The following is a 12,242-nucleotide window of genomic DNA, read 5'->3' as shown; positions in this document are numbered from 1 at the left end:
AATCATCATTGGGTACTAAAATAGAGGTCCTCCATTATCTCGTGAACCAGCGCAGAATGGCGAAATTTGTTCGCTGCGTTAGATACTGGGCGACCCAAAAACATTAGACAAATATTTTCATTCTCAGTCTGACTTTCGAGTAGTAGTGGTGTTGTGTTTCCTTGCGTTTTCGTTGTGTTTTTGGCTTTAATTTGAACAAATCAGTCTTTATCAAATTACAATAATTATGATATTTAGAAATATTTTTAATTGAAACATTTTCATTTTGAGAATTTTCGAAGGATGATGTTTACCGCTTGTTGCAAAAGTGGGGGTTGGAGTCAGGCATTGTCAGGTATATATATATAACTCCGTACTCTGATAGATTGCACGTTTTTTGAAAGAAGACAGACACAGAAACAAGTGTGGCGGGAATTAATCTGCAAGGTTGCAACGGTTTTCTACATAACGCATAGTATTTTTCATTGCTTTATGTTTTGGAACTAGAATTTAAAAACGTACAATCTATCACCGTACGGAGTTATACCAAGGAGGCGGGATTATAATATTGAAACGGAAATACCTTAGAAAGAGATGTCAGCTGCGTAAAGGTGTGTTGACACTGGGCAGTGTGAATAAAAATTAAGTCTGCTTTTAGCATTTAGTTTTAGCAATAGCTTTTGCTAGGTAGTTTAAGTTTTTGCTAAAAGCTTTTGCTTAAAATGGTGTGAATAATCTTTTGCTCAGGATTCACAAAAAACAAAACTCAGACCTCTTAATACATAATTCACTATGTTAAGGACTCTTGGAAATCAGACCAGATCTTAGGTCAAAACAAGAGTGTCTAAAAACTAACTAAAAATCTGATTTATACATCCCCTTTCCTAACTCTCGCACCCAATCATCATCTCACTCATTCAACTGTTATTCAAAATGCACGAATCACATCCAATTAAAAAAAAACTGTTACGGTCGCAATGCTCCTAACAACATTTATACAGGGTGTTTTCGAAGTTGAGGCGTTCCTTTTAACATGTGATAGTATGCGTTGTTCTAAAGAGTTTTAGCCAAAATCACCTTGGTAAAATGTGTACGGCAATGAAGATACAATAAGTTATTTTTTTTGAAATTGGTGAAACCGATCTTGCTAAAATTTTGCGCTGATTCGTTAGAAATTAGAATTGACAAAAAAAAATCAAATGAGCATGGACGTTAATCAAAAATACTGAGTACATTTACACGGACCGATAACGCCGGTGTTATTTAAACCGGAGTTGCTAACACCGGTGTTAATTGACGTGTAAATGGGATTCAACGCCGGTTTTACTAAAACCGGTTTACTAACGCTACACCACTTTACCAACAGGCGTGACGTTACTAAGCGGGTGTAAAATGTACATAAATGGCCACCTTTGCTTAACACCGGTTTTGAAGCAGGCCTGCCAACACAAGCACAGTTGTCGTTGGCAACCGCTCAACAACAAGCGCCGACCGCCAACGCCGATCTCGAAGCATTTCGGTTGGTCAAACTGCAAAGAGGTTTTAGCTCACACCACGCCAACACCGATGTAGATTTTAACGCCTGTACAACACCTCTTGTGTAAACGCCCATTTTAAACCAGTTTTAAATAACACCGGCGTTATCGGCCGTGTAAATGTACTCAATGTCAGAGTTGTCATCTAATTAGTCGGAATGGCTTTATAATTAGGAAAATAATGAGCTCACAGATATGTTGCTAATGTATGGGCAATGTTATCATGTTATCAGAATGCAGCTGCGGCGTCCAGAGAGTACGCAGAGCGATTTCCGGTAAGATACCATCCTGGGCCACGTCTAGCGCTAGCGAATAACTCCCACCACAAGACCCTCAGTGTCGGCGCGCTCTATTAGTGGAGTAAAATCGGACTCCAATTATGACTCTATTATTCTTATCAAAGACCTATCCTATCTTGTAGAGGACATTTTGGGGCATAAGAAATGGTCATCTACAACTTTTTTTTAATAGGACCGAACTTTGTAAACTACGTAGTTGAGGTGTAGTCCGAAATACTACGTTTCTCGTAACATTTAACGCTGTGTTAATTCAACTATTAAAGCTATAAATGCCGAAATGAAATGCTTCGAAGGTTGGCACAGTTCTTTTCTTTTATTCTAAAATCTTGAGTTGTAAAAACGAAAATTGACATACACAAAGAATGGTAACCTCACAAATACAACCTGACGCATTTTTGATCAAATAGTGTTGTTGCCGGTTGTATCGATGCAGAATGCAGTGTTGGTGGTATGTATTTAGAATTGAGACAGATTTTAGTTGTTAGTTCCAGTGGTATTGTTGGTTGCGGGAAAAAAATTGGAAGTACCCCTCTCGTGAATAAGCCTGTATTTCCTTGCGTCTCCACCATTTTGGAAGCTACATAAACGCATGTAAGTAAATATAATAGCAGTAACTCAAGCATAAAAAAATGGTTGAATGTCATTGAGAAATAAAACCAACAGCCACCGATAAATCTACACCCTGTATGTACACTTCTGTTCACGGAAAAAGCATACAAGTCTTGGGAGAGATTTTTGCTAGTTTTTGGCTATGTAAATTTACTTGATATTTGTTTCCATGTTTACCCATCTTAAGTTATCAGGTAAGAATTTACAAACGAATTTTCAATATACCAGACTTAAAGAACCCACAATAAACCTTGAACATAAAGAATAATCCTTCATTGAGGGGCCCTTAAGTACACTTTTACTTCGACTGAAATCGAATTATTTCAGTTATCTGCCACTGACAATGTGAGTGACATCAGGTACTATCGCGGCCATCCAAAAGTGAACGTTTTTTTTTTATAGTTTGACTTTTACTTTAAATCATAGGCGTCCTAAAATGTCAAAGTGTGACACTAGCGATAAAAAAATTATTGAAACTATTTTTTTTAAATGCCACATCTCACTCCGATTCAGACAGCTAGGACTATTGCAAAGCTAGAAGCAAATTGGTCTTTGGCTGCTGTGGCCAGAGAATTACATTGCAGTAAGACTTGCAACTTCAATATAAAGAGGCGTTGGCAAGAAAACAGGCTTGAGAGGCCAATACGAATAGGTGTTGAAAAGGTTTCTTTACTAAAGTTTACTTTCACTTTAATAATGTATTAATTACTTCTCAGTCTCATTTTTATTAAAAATTATTTATTACAACTTTTTATTATTAAAATAGTAACGCCTGCTGCACGAACGCCAATGAATACAGCTTGATTTAATCTAAGGAAAAATACGGAAATTTTCGCAAGCTATCGTTCACTTTTGGATGGCCGCGATTGTACTCGTAAATCTAAAATACACAAGCAAAATGTAAGTGTAGGCTTTTCCAGTGAACAGAAATGTACTTAAATATGTATTAGATAAAATTCTGTTTAATTTACTGTTTGTGTATTTACATAATTATAATATTGTGGATGTGTAGATTATAATATTATGGGTATATTGATAAAAGTAAGAAACACAAATAGATACAGGAGAAAGTTTTGAAAGGTGCGTGATAAAAATAAAGGGTGTTTTTTTAAATTTGCCGTCGAAATAGGCGATGGAGAGTCGATTGAGAGCGCACCACTCGTGTAAAAGCGTAAGATTTAAGGCTGTTGCCTAGTGGTTGGCCAAGCAATGGTAAAGCGCGCTAAACGGATTCTAATTATTTTTCCACAGTTTTATGTTTGAAGCTATGGTGACTATATTTTTTGTTAAACATTAACGTATCTCACCGGGCTACTGTCTCAGTTTTTTGAAAAATCGCTTCATTCTTTTTAAAAAAATTAATAACGTTTTTCAGTAATTCTAATTATTTTTGCTCAATTTTTTATTTAGAGACTATTTAAAAAGTGCATTGGATTCAGAAGAACGTATCTCATGGGGCTACTGTCTCAGTTTTTGGAAAAACAAATTAGATTGGAAGCAAAAAAATAAACAAAAGCCTCAACAAAACACGTAAAATTCGGTTATTAGGCAGTCCACTATACTTCTCAACTACCTGCAGCCCCTGGAGGTCGTAAACTCGGGTTGTCATAATCACTACTTAACGTCCGCAATGCAACTTTTGTTGGGAAGATACTTGCACTGGGCTCACGGGAACACCCTCGGGGCAGGCCCGGCGTGCCGCGATGGTCAACTTATGAATCCCATTTTTAAAATATACCTGAAAGGAGATGGCCGGATTGCCGCGGTGCGGTATCATAACCTTTTTATCTTTTTAACAAAGTAAACCAATCACTAATTCTAATAATAGCGAGTAATTAAAATACCTAATACCTACATATAACACTTTTTTTAATCGAGCACCAATTATACAGGTGTCCAAAAAAAAAAGACGAGTCCATAGCTCCCTTATTTATCGGACGATTTTAATTATCTATACACCAAATTAATTTGTTGTGAGTAGGCTACAAAATGGCCTACTAAATTCACGTAAAGCCCTAACGACGTCAAGGTTAAACTGTCAAATATTTTTTGTCTTTTTCACTTTTCAATATCAAATTTGATGTATAAAAATAAAACAGCCCGTTAGGTGTTGCTTAGTGACACTTTCCGGCTCTGATATTGTTATTATAATTTACTTACCGGACTCAAATTGAACATTGAAATTGAACATCTACCGGATAGTATGAAATAAAAATTTAAACTATGTACCGGGTGTCCCATCACTTATGACAAGCACGAAAATGACTTTAAAACTAAATTATATTTATACGAAAGTATTATAGATGCATAAATACTCTTCACCGCCACAAAAATTGGGTATTACTTTTTTGTTAAAATTAATTACCTAGGTACAGCAGTCAAAAAACTATCACTTTAAAAATTAAATTTTGTTCGATGCAGTTCAAATTTGATACACGGTATGAAACCATAATACATAGAGAAATAAAATCCGTGATTAAAATTTAATGAAAATGTTTTGATGTAAAGATATTTGGTTTATTTAATTTGGGGCGTTTTACTTTATGAAAATGGATTGAAAAAAATTAAATTAAGAAACCTAAGTTAAAATAGGTATAATTATTATTAACCTAAAAACTATATAATCTCAGAATGTGACACTCAAAATGCAATCACAAAACGGAAAATATTTATCCCAATTATACATTCATAAAGTTTTCTGTTCCCATCCATTCCAATATCGAACCCGGTATCGGTCGTTTGGGCCAAACTACCTGAATATAGAATATTAAAACCCCTACTAATTTATACAGAAACTATAATTTTTTCCAATAAATGTCTAAATGATTCTGACAGAGTTCTAAGTATTTTTCTGCAATTGGAGAAAAGTTGTAAGTATGTATTATCCGATAACAGGTTTTTTTTAATGGAAATGATTTGTACATACAGGTAATGAAAATGGGCGCTATTGTAATCCTACCTTTCTTACGCTAAATAATCCATAGGATTAGGAAAATAAGATTCAATCTCTGAACTCTGAAGTTATGGTCCAATTTTTACCCTTTTGGGATGACGTCACGATTTCCTTTCTCGCTTTCTCTTTATTGAAACAACAGGAACAAACAAAAAAATGCGATGCGTTTATTTATTATTGATTAGTTGTGGTTATTTTATGCTCTTGTCAATTTGACATTTTTTTATTTTTCACTTATTAGTTATTACATTGATTACAATCGTAAACTTTCGAAGCAATTGTCAACAAAATTGAAATTTGATAGTTATTTTTGATCAATCCAAATTTATTTCTGATCCTAGAGTCCAATTATTACCCATTTGCGATGACGTCATTATTTAGTAACTTCACGTATGTTTGAGCTAGGATCAGAAACTAATTTCAATTGATCATAAATAACTATAAGGTTAGGTATTAAAACGATTGTAGTCGCAAGCCATACCCATGTTATCATTTCACAAAAATTTGGTGTAGTTTAAGCTTTATTGTCATCATGATTGACGTTTGCAAATTAAAATTTGAAATTTATTACTGTCACCCATAAAAACATAAATTATAGACATAATTTGATTGACACATGTCAACATGTGAAGCGAGGTTATTCGTTCCTAAAGGTCGCTTTATAGCATATGTGAGTGGAATGACAGTGGACGAAATTTTTTGTCCGCCATTGCACCGCTATTTTGTTTTTTACCCTTTCTGTCGTTTCAATAGAGAGAAAGCGAGGAAGGAAATCGTGACGTCATCGCAAATGGGTAAAAACTGGAGTCTAATAACTATTTTTGCGTTAAAATTTGATTAATAGTGTCAGTTGTTTGACATTTATTAGCTATACTCAATTTCATATAAATGTGCATCTAAGCAAGCCATGAAAATCTGATTTTCTGTTGGTAGTAAAGCTAAAGCTAGTGACTTTAACTTTCAAAGTTGCTTGCTCTGCGCGAACCCGATTTGACTAATTTTTTAGTTTTTGTCCATTTTAACATTGCTGATTTCAAAAGCAATGTTACGTCTTTTTACTGATTAAATTAAGGTAATTCTTATTTGTTTTTGTCTTTGTATTTTTACCAAGTAAAGATTTATTGGACATGACCTTCATAAATGTGACTTTTGTAATGTAACTAAATTAAAGGTGCTTTTACAAATGCACAGCTCACTTGATGACCATTTATATGAAATCAATTATAAAGATAGCAGAGATACGAAAAATCTGACACTGTCAAAGTCATAGCCTTTGCATTTGTATTAATCATTGTCCGTTATTTTCTTCAAAAGAATTTTCTGCAAGTAAGAGATTCAACCACTAAAGTGCACAGATAAATACATCCAAACTACAAGAAATAAGAAAATCTAAAATTTGCCAACAAATTTGTTCACAATACGAAGATTTAATGCTCTTGTAAAATGCTAATTTTATGACTGACGGGTCTCGAGAGGGTACCTGCTGCAGTGTTTGACCGATCCAAGAATTCTGAATACTTCTGCAACTTGAACTACACCTCGCCCAAAAGTTTTATTACTGTGCAACAGCCTTAAGGCTCGCGTTTACCTGAAAGAAATTTCGAACTTGATGTACAGTGGGTCCTCTATTTACAAATTTATGTTTTGGTCAAACGGGTCAAACAAACCGAGAGACGCAGGTACCTTGAATTAGTCACAGACGCTCAGTAGGGGGTAGAGGATTACGATCCTGTCCTGTTCCGTACCTAAATACGGAGATAAAATGTTGTGTTGGAAAGACAAGTCCTACAATGCCAAATCTGAATTGGCTGCACTGCAAACTGTTGTTTCATTCCATTTTATTATTTATTAGCTGACCCGACAGACGTTGTCTTGTCCAATCCAAATTTCAGTAAATTAGTTTGTGATGACTGATGATGATTTATTTTCTTCCATTAAATTTGAAATAACAATGAATCTCAAGGTGTTTTATTTATATACATTTCGATTGCAAGATCGATGTTCAAGTGAACAATCCGATAGCGAAATAAATTGGTATAGAAATAAAATAATTACATTTGTTGGACAGATCGCGAAACAACAGAAAAGTAAAAACGGATGTAATTTTAATTTAGGCTGGAATGCGTTTTTCCAGATTTTTCTCCAAATTTTCCAAAAACATTCTTTCAATTGAGTTATTTCCATCCCGGGAACAAACCGAACAAAAAAAATCAATTAAATATGTCGTCAGTTATGATCCAGAGTGCATACAAAAATTATAATTTTTGAAGTTTGTCCTAATTTTCCGACTTTCCTTTATAATTCTCCCATTTTTTTTTTTTTTTAACAAAAGGAACATTAAATTTTAAAAAATTAAAAATATTGAGCTAAGAATTTGTTTTATTATTTTTTTGTAGGTACATAATATACCTACAATTTGATCGTATAGGACATTTTTCTGACTTTGAAGGTCCGACTAATAAAACTATAATATTAACCAAATACAGGGTGCAGCATTGTGTAGTTATATTTTCCCAAAGTATTACGATTAAATCTGCATTTACTCCCTGCAGATGAGGGAAGAATATTAGTTCGGAGTTTCTACCTGATTTGTCAAGAATTATGAATGAGACAAAAATGACCCTTATGGTAAAATATTTTTAAGGTAAAATTACAATGAAACGGTTGGTTTCATCTTGTGTCCCTTCGGTGAATAATTGAATATTATCGGTTTATTAGTCAAAAAAATTTGCTATAGATAAAGTATAGGATTATATTATGTATGTACTCGCAAGTAACGATTTTTATTCTTTACTTATTCTGTACTTGCTCATGTAATAGTAATAGTATACTATTATTTCATACTAGAAGTCTGTTCTGTATCATAATTTTACTGCAAAAATAAAAAATCATATTATGTATTTTGTGAAAATCGCATCATCTTTTTTCCTGTGGTAATGGCCGTTGCTATTGTTTTTTACCATGAGTATTTCCTTCATGTGTTTAGCAACCAATTGCGTGACAAATATTGACCAATCAAAACGAGAAAACAAAAAATAACCCTGTATCGTCTCGGCGATACAAAGTCGCTGGCGTTTCCAAACGACTTAGTTCAATTTGAAATGTGATTGTGAATGAAACAAATTCTCAAACCCGATCAAATTTCTCTAAAATGCACATGTGCAATAAATCTGATAAAAAATGCCGGTACCTGATTTTTTTTTTTAATTTAATTATTTTGAATAAAAAGGATTGGAAATAATGCGTTTGTTTTCATTCTATTCAGGAAATAATCAGCCGTATACCCCTAGTGCAAAATTTTAAAATCGCCAATTTTTGGCTAATGAACTCAAACATCATAAATTATTCGGTCAGAAGACCAATTATTATCAAATAAAAGCCCTCGATTTCGTCTCGTGCTCTTATTTGCTAATAATTGGTCTTCTGACCTCATTTATGGATGTTTTCGTTCATTAGCAAAAAAATTTCCGATAAAAAATTTTGCACTTGGGATATAATATGTGATTATTTCATTCATCATCATTTTCGACCAATCGTAAGGCTTTATTTTTTGAATTACAGCGATAATTTTTTATTGTCCTTCAAATGTTTTTTTTTTTTTAATTTTTAAGACAACGGCGAATACTAGTGTCACATTTTTTATTTTTATATCAAATGTCAACATGAGTCGTCAACTTCTGACGAGCAACTTGCAACCATTTTAAAAAATGACATTCGTGGTTGCTAATCAACTTTCGTATTACAACTCGATCATTTCGAAGCACTCAAGTGAATATTTTTCGACTTTTGCACTTTTCAATGTCAGATTTGATTTGTATAAATAAAACAGTCTCTGATACTGTTATAACTAACCTACCGGACTCAAATGGATAATGTAATCGAACATCTACCGGACAGTATAAAATAAAATATTTTAAATCGTGAATTTTGACATGAAATAAAGGAAAAAATTGTGCTTATTTCATGGTGTATTATTACTGGAAATTATTATTGCACGTAAAAAAAAAGGATAGAGATTTGCATAATATTAAAATGGGTAATATGCCGATGTAATTTGTACCCTTGTATAGTCCCCTTTCCGTAAGCTGTTAGCTCAGGTAGCATGTAGGGTTGGTTGTCTACAACGTGAAATTTTAACGTTGAGAAATGACTTAATTTTTTTTTGGTTTTTTTCAACTAATATTCAAGTAGCAAACACCACTTTTCGTCTGCGTCACATTCATAACAATATCTAGTGAATAACGTGAGATATTTTCGATATCTCTTTTCATTTTGCCTACACAGCTTCCAAGCACAGCATTTTATTTGTGGTTTTTCAACAAATTCGTCAAAACAAAATTATATTTTTCTCTTCATAGTTCACTAATAGAAATGTTCATAATTTATGTAGTAAAAATAGAAAACGTTCATCTCGTACTGTTTTCTCAAAAAACGTGATCGAAAATCCACTTTTTCGACCGTTTCAAACTCAGGTAAACGCGAGCCTTAAACAGCTGATCCGTGATCCGTGATCCGTAACCGTTCACAATCGACAGTTCAACGCCTACTTCAACGCCAAATTTAAAAAAAAACACCCGTTGTATACATTGCCTGTTGAATTTCGTGATCTACAAAATAAACAATAAATAAACAATAGGACACTGCTGAAAAACGATTTAATTTCTAAAGCCTACTATACAGGGTGGTCCAACACTTACCATTTTGGCGATTACGCGGTTTCTAATTATCGAAAAAAATTTACGCTTGGCTGGGAAAAGACACACATATGCACTGTACACTGCAAGAATTTTTCGAGGATAGTTTCCTAGAACTAAAGCAATTACCTAATGCTCTGTAATTATACCGGGTGATTCAGATTGGTATTCGCGCCCCTATATCTTTTTTATTTTAAGAAAAAAGTATAGCAAACCATATATATTTGTAAATCGCTTGTGAAACTACAATAGATGATGTTGTCAAATCTTCTCTACGATGACATATGTCAAAGTTAAGACAGCCAACATTTTTTTTTTAAATAGTATACTATACATTTCTTAGTCTATTCTTGTAAAGCCTTTTTTTTACATTTGAATGTGTAAAAAAAGTTGACACTTACATCAGAAAAAAATTGAGAAAAATAATAAAATATGATTTAATTTATTCGAAAGCGTTATTTTCTAAAAAGAGCTAGTAAGCCAAACATTTGTAAATTCGCATTATGTTGGTTCCCTGCATGTCACTATTTACAAGACAACCACGTAGCCAAAAAATAAAATGATTTGACCTTGTTTGTTTTCAAGCCTCGGGTGCGCCTCGGCCAGAAAACTGAGACTCGGACGAAATACCAAATCCATACTGAATTTACTATGCTAAATTCGCGTTATGTTGGTTCCCTGCATCTCACTATTTTAAGAATTACATAGCCAAAAAATAAAATTATTTGACAGTGAAATACCCGATCCATCCTGAATTTACTTTATTTTACATAGTCACCAATTCAAATATTCGAATAATTCGAATACGATTCCCAAGACTCATCATGTCATTCATGCACTATCAAAATTCAACTACATACATTTTTTGTATGCATTCAAAGCGGTATAGTCAGGAAGAAGTTAGGTTTCGAAGCCAGATGTTATATCATAGATATTTATTTAAATGTAGGTTATAACATAGCTATTTATTTAAATGTAGGTACGTTAATAATTGACGCTATTAATGTCAAAATTCAATTGTCTCCATGGCTAACTAGCTCTTTTTAGAAAATAACACTTTCGAATAAATTAAATCATATTTTATTTTTTTTCTCGATTTTTTCCAATTGCAAGTGTCAACTTTTTTTACATATTCAAATGTAGAAAAAAAAGCTTTACAAGAATAGACTAAGAAATGTATAATGTACTATTTAAAAAAAAAAGTTGACAGTCTTAACTTTGACGTGTGTCATCGTTGAGAAGATTTGACAACGTCATCTATTGTAGTTTCATAAGCGATTTACAAATATATATGGTTTGCTATACTTTTTTCTTAAAATAAAAAAAATATAGGGGCGCGAATACCAATCTGAATCACCCGGTATATATATACAGGCTGTTCGGTAAATGTCCGGCCAAACTTTAACCGCGAGCTACTGGCTTCATGTAGAACTCGGAAAAAATATTTAAAAAATTCTATGTCAAAAAATAAATTGACATTTAATTTTTGAGGTACAATTTATTTAAATGCTTTTAGTGCTAGCCTTCTACGTTGTCTCACAACCTCGTAGGTAAAATTTCGGCATATTTTTAAAATACACCCTGTATATCATATTTTATAAAACGTACTCCAATGCGAAGTAACCTCTAGGAAATATGCTTTAAAACAAGAAAACCGCATTGGTGTACGTTTTATAAAATATGATATACAAGGTGTATTTTAAAAATGTGCCGAAATTTTACCTACGAGGTTGTGAGACAACGTAGAAGACTAAAAGCAGTTAAAAAAAATTGTACCTCAAAAATTTTTTGTCGAATTGCTGAACTATTAGTTCTGTTAATAAATGTCATCAATCGAATTGACAATTGTTACAATTTACTAAATTCAATTAACAAACGTTGGTGGCCACTTTCAACACTAACTGTGACTTGCTTTTGTTAGCTCCTTTTTAATTTCAATCTCAACTTTGCATTCATATCATCCCTTCTCAATAAATCACATTTGGAATTTGGATATATATTTTGAGGTTAGGCTTTCTTTTTTTTGTAGAGCCGCATTTCGTATTTTTACAAGGGTAATGCAAAGGTAACTAGATGTAAATCATTTTATTCCACACTGTATATGTATATAAGGAAATATGTACTACACAAAACTCTGTTTATTTTATGATATTACATCAGAACAGTGGATACA

At 33.1% G+C, this 12,242-nt stretch overlaps 2 long non-coding RNA genes across 2 annotated transcripts in view; one reads left to right on the top strand and one right to left on the bottom strand.

The window, feature by feature from the left end:
- The first annotated feature begins 136 nt into the window (after positions 1-136).
- The window catches only part of LOC138122711 (uncharacterized), a 43,710-nt gene continuing 31,604 nt past the window's right edge, over positions 137-12,242 (top strand). The window contains exon 1 of the long non-coding RNA XR_011156593.1: positions 137-334. This is a non-coding gene — a long non-coding RNA (uncharacterized lncRNA). The remainder of the gene's footprint in view (positions 335-12,242) is intronic.
- Positions 2,107-10,825, bottom strand: LOC138122716 (uncharacterized). Its single transcript, XR_011156613.1, has 2 exons — positions 9,867-10,825; positions 2,107-3,606 (listed from the first exon to the last, which is right to left on the bottom strand). It is a non-coding gene; the product is annotated as an uncharacterized lncRNA (long non-coding RNA).

Source organism: Tenebrio molitor, chromosome 2, assembly GCF_963966145.1.
Source record: "Tenebrio molitor chromosome 2, icTenMoli1.1, whole genome shotgun sequence".
Lineage (NCBI taxonomy): Eukaryota > Metazoa > Arthropoda > Insecta > Coleoptera > Tenebrionidae > Tenebrio > Tenebrio molitor.
The sequence above is the reverse complement of the archived record's forward strand: the minus strand, read 5'-3'. Positions and strand labels throughout refer to the sequence as shown.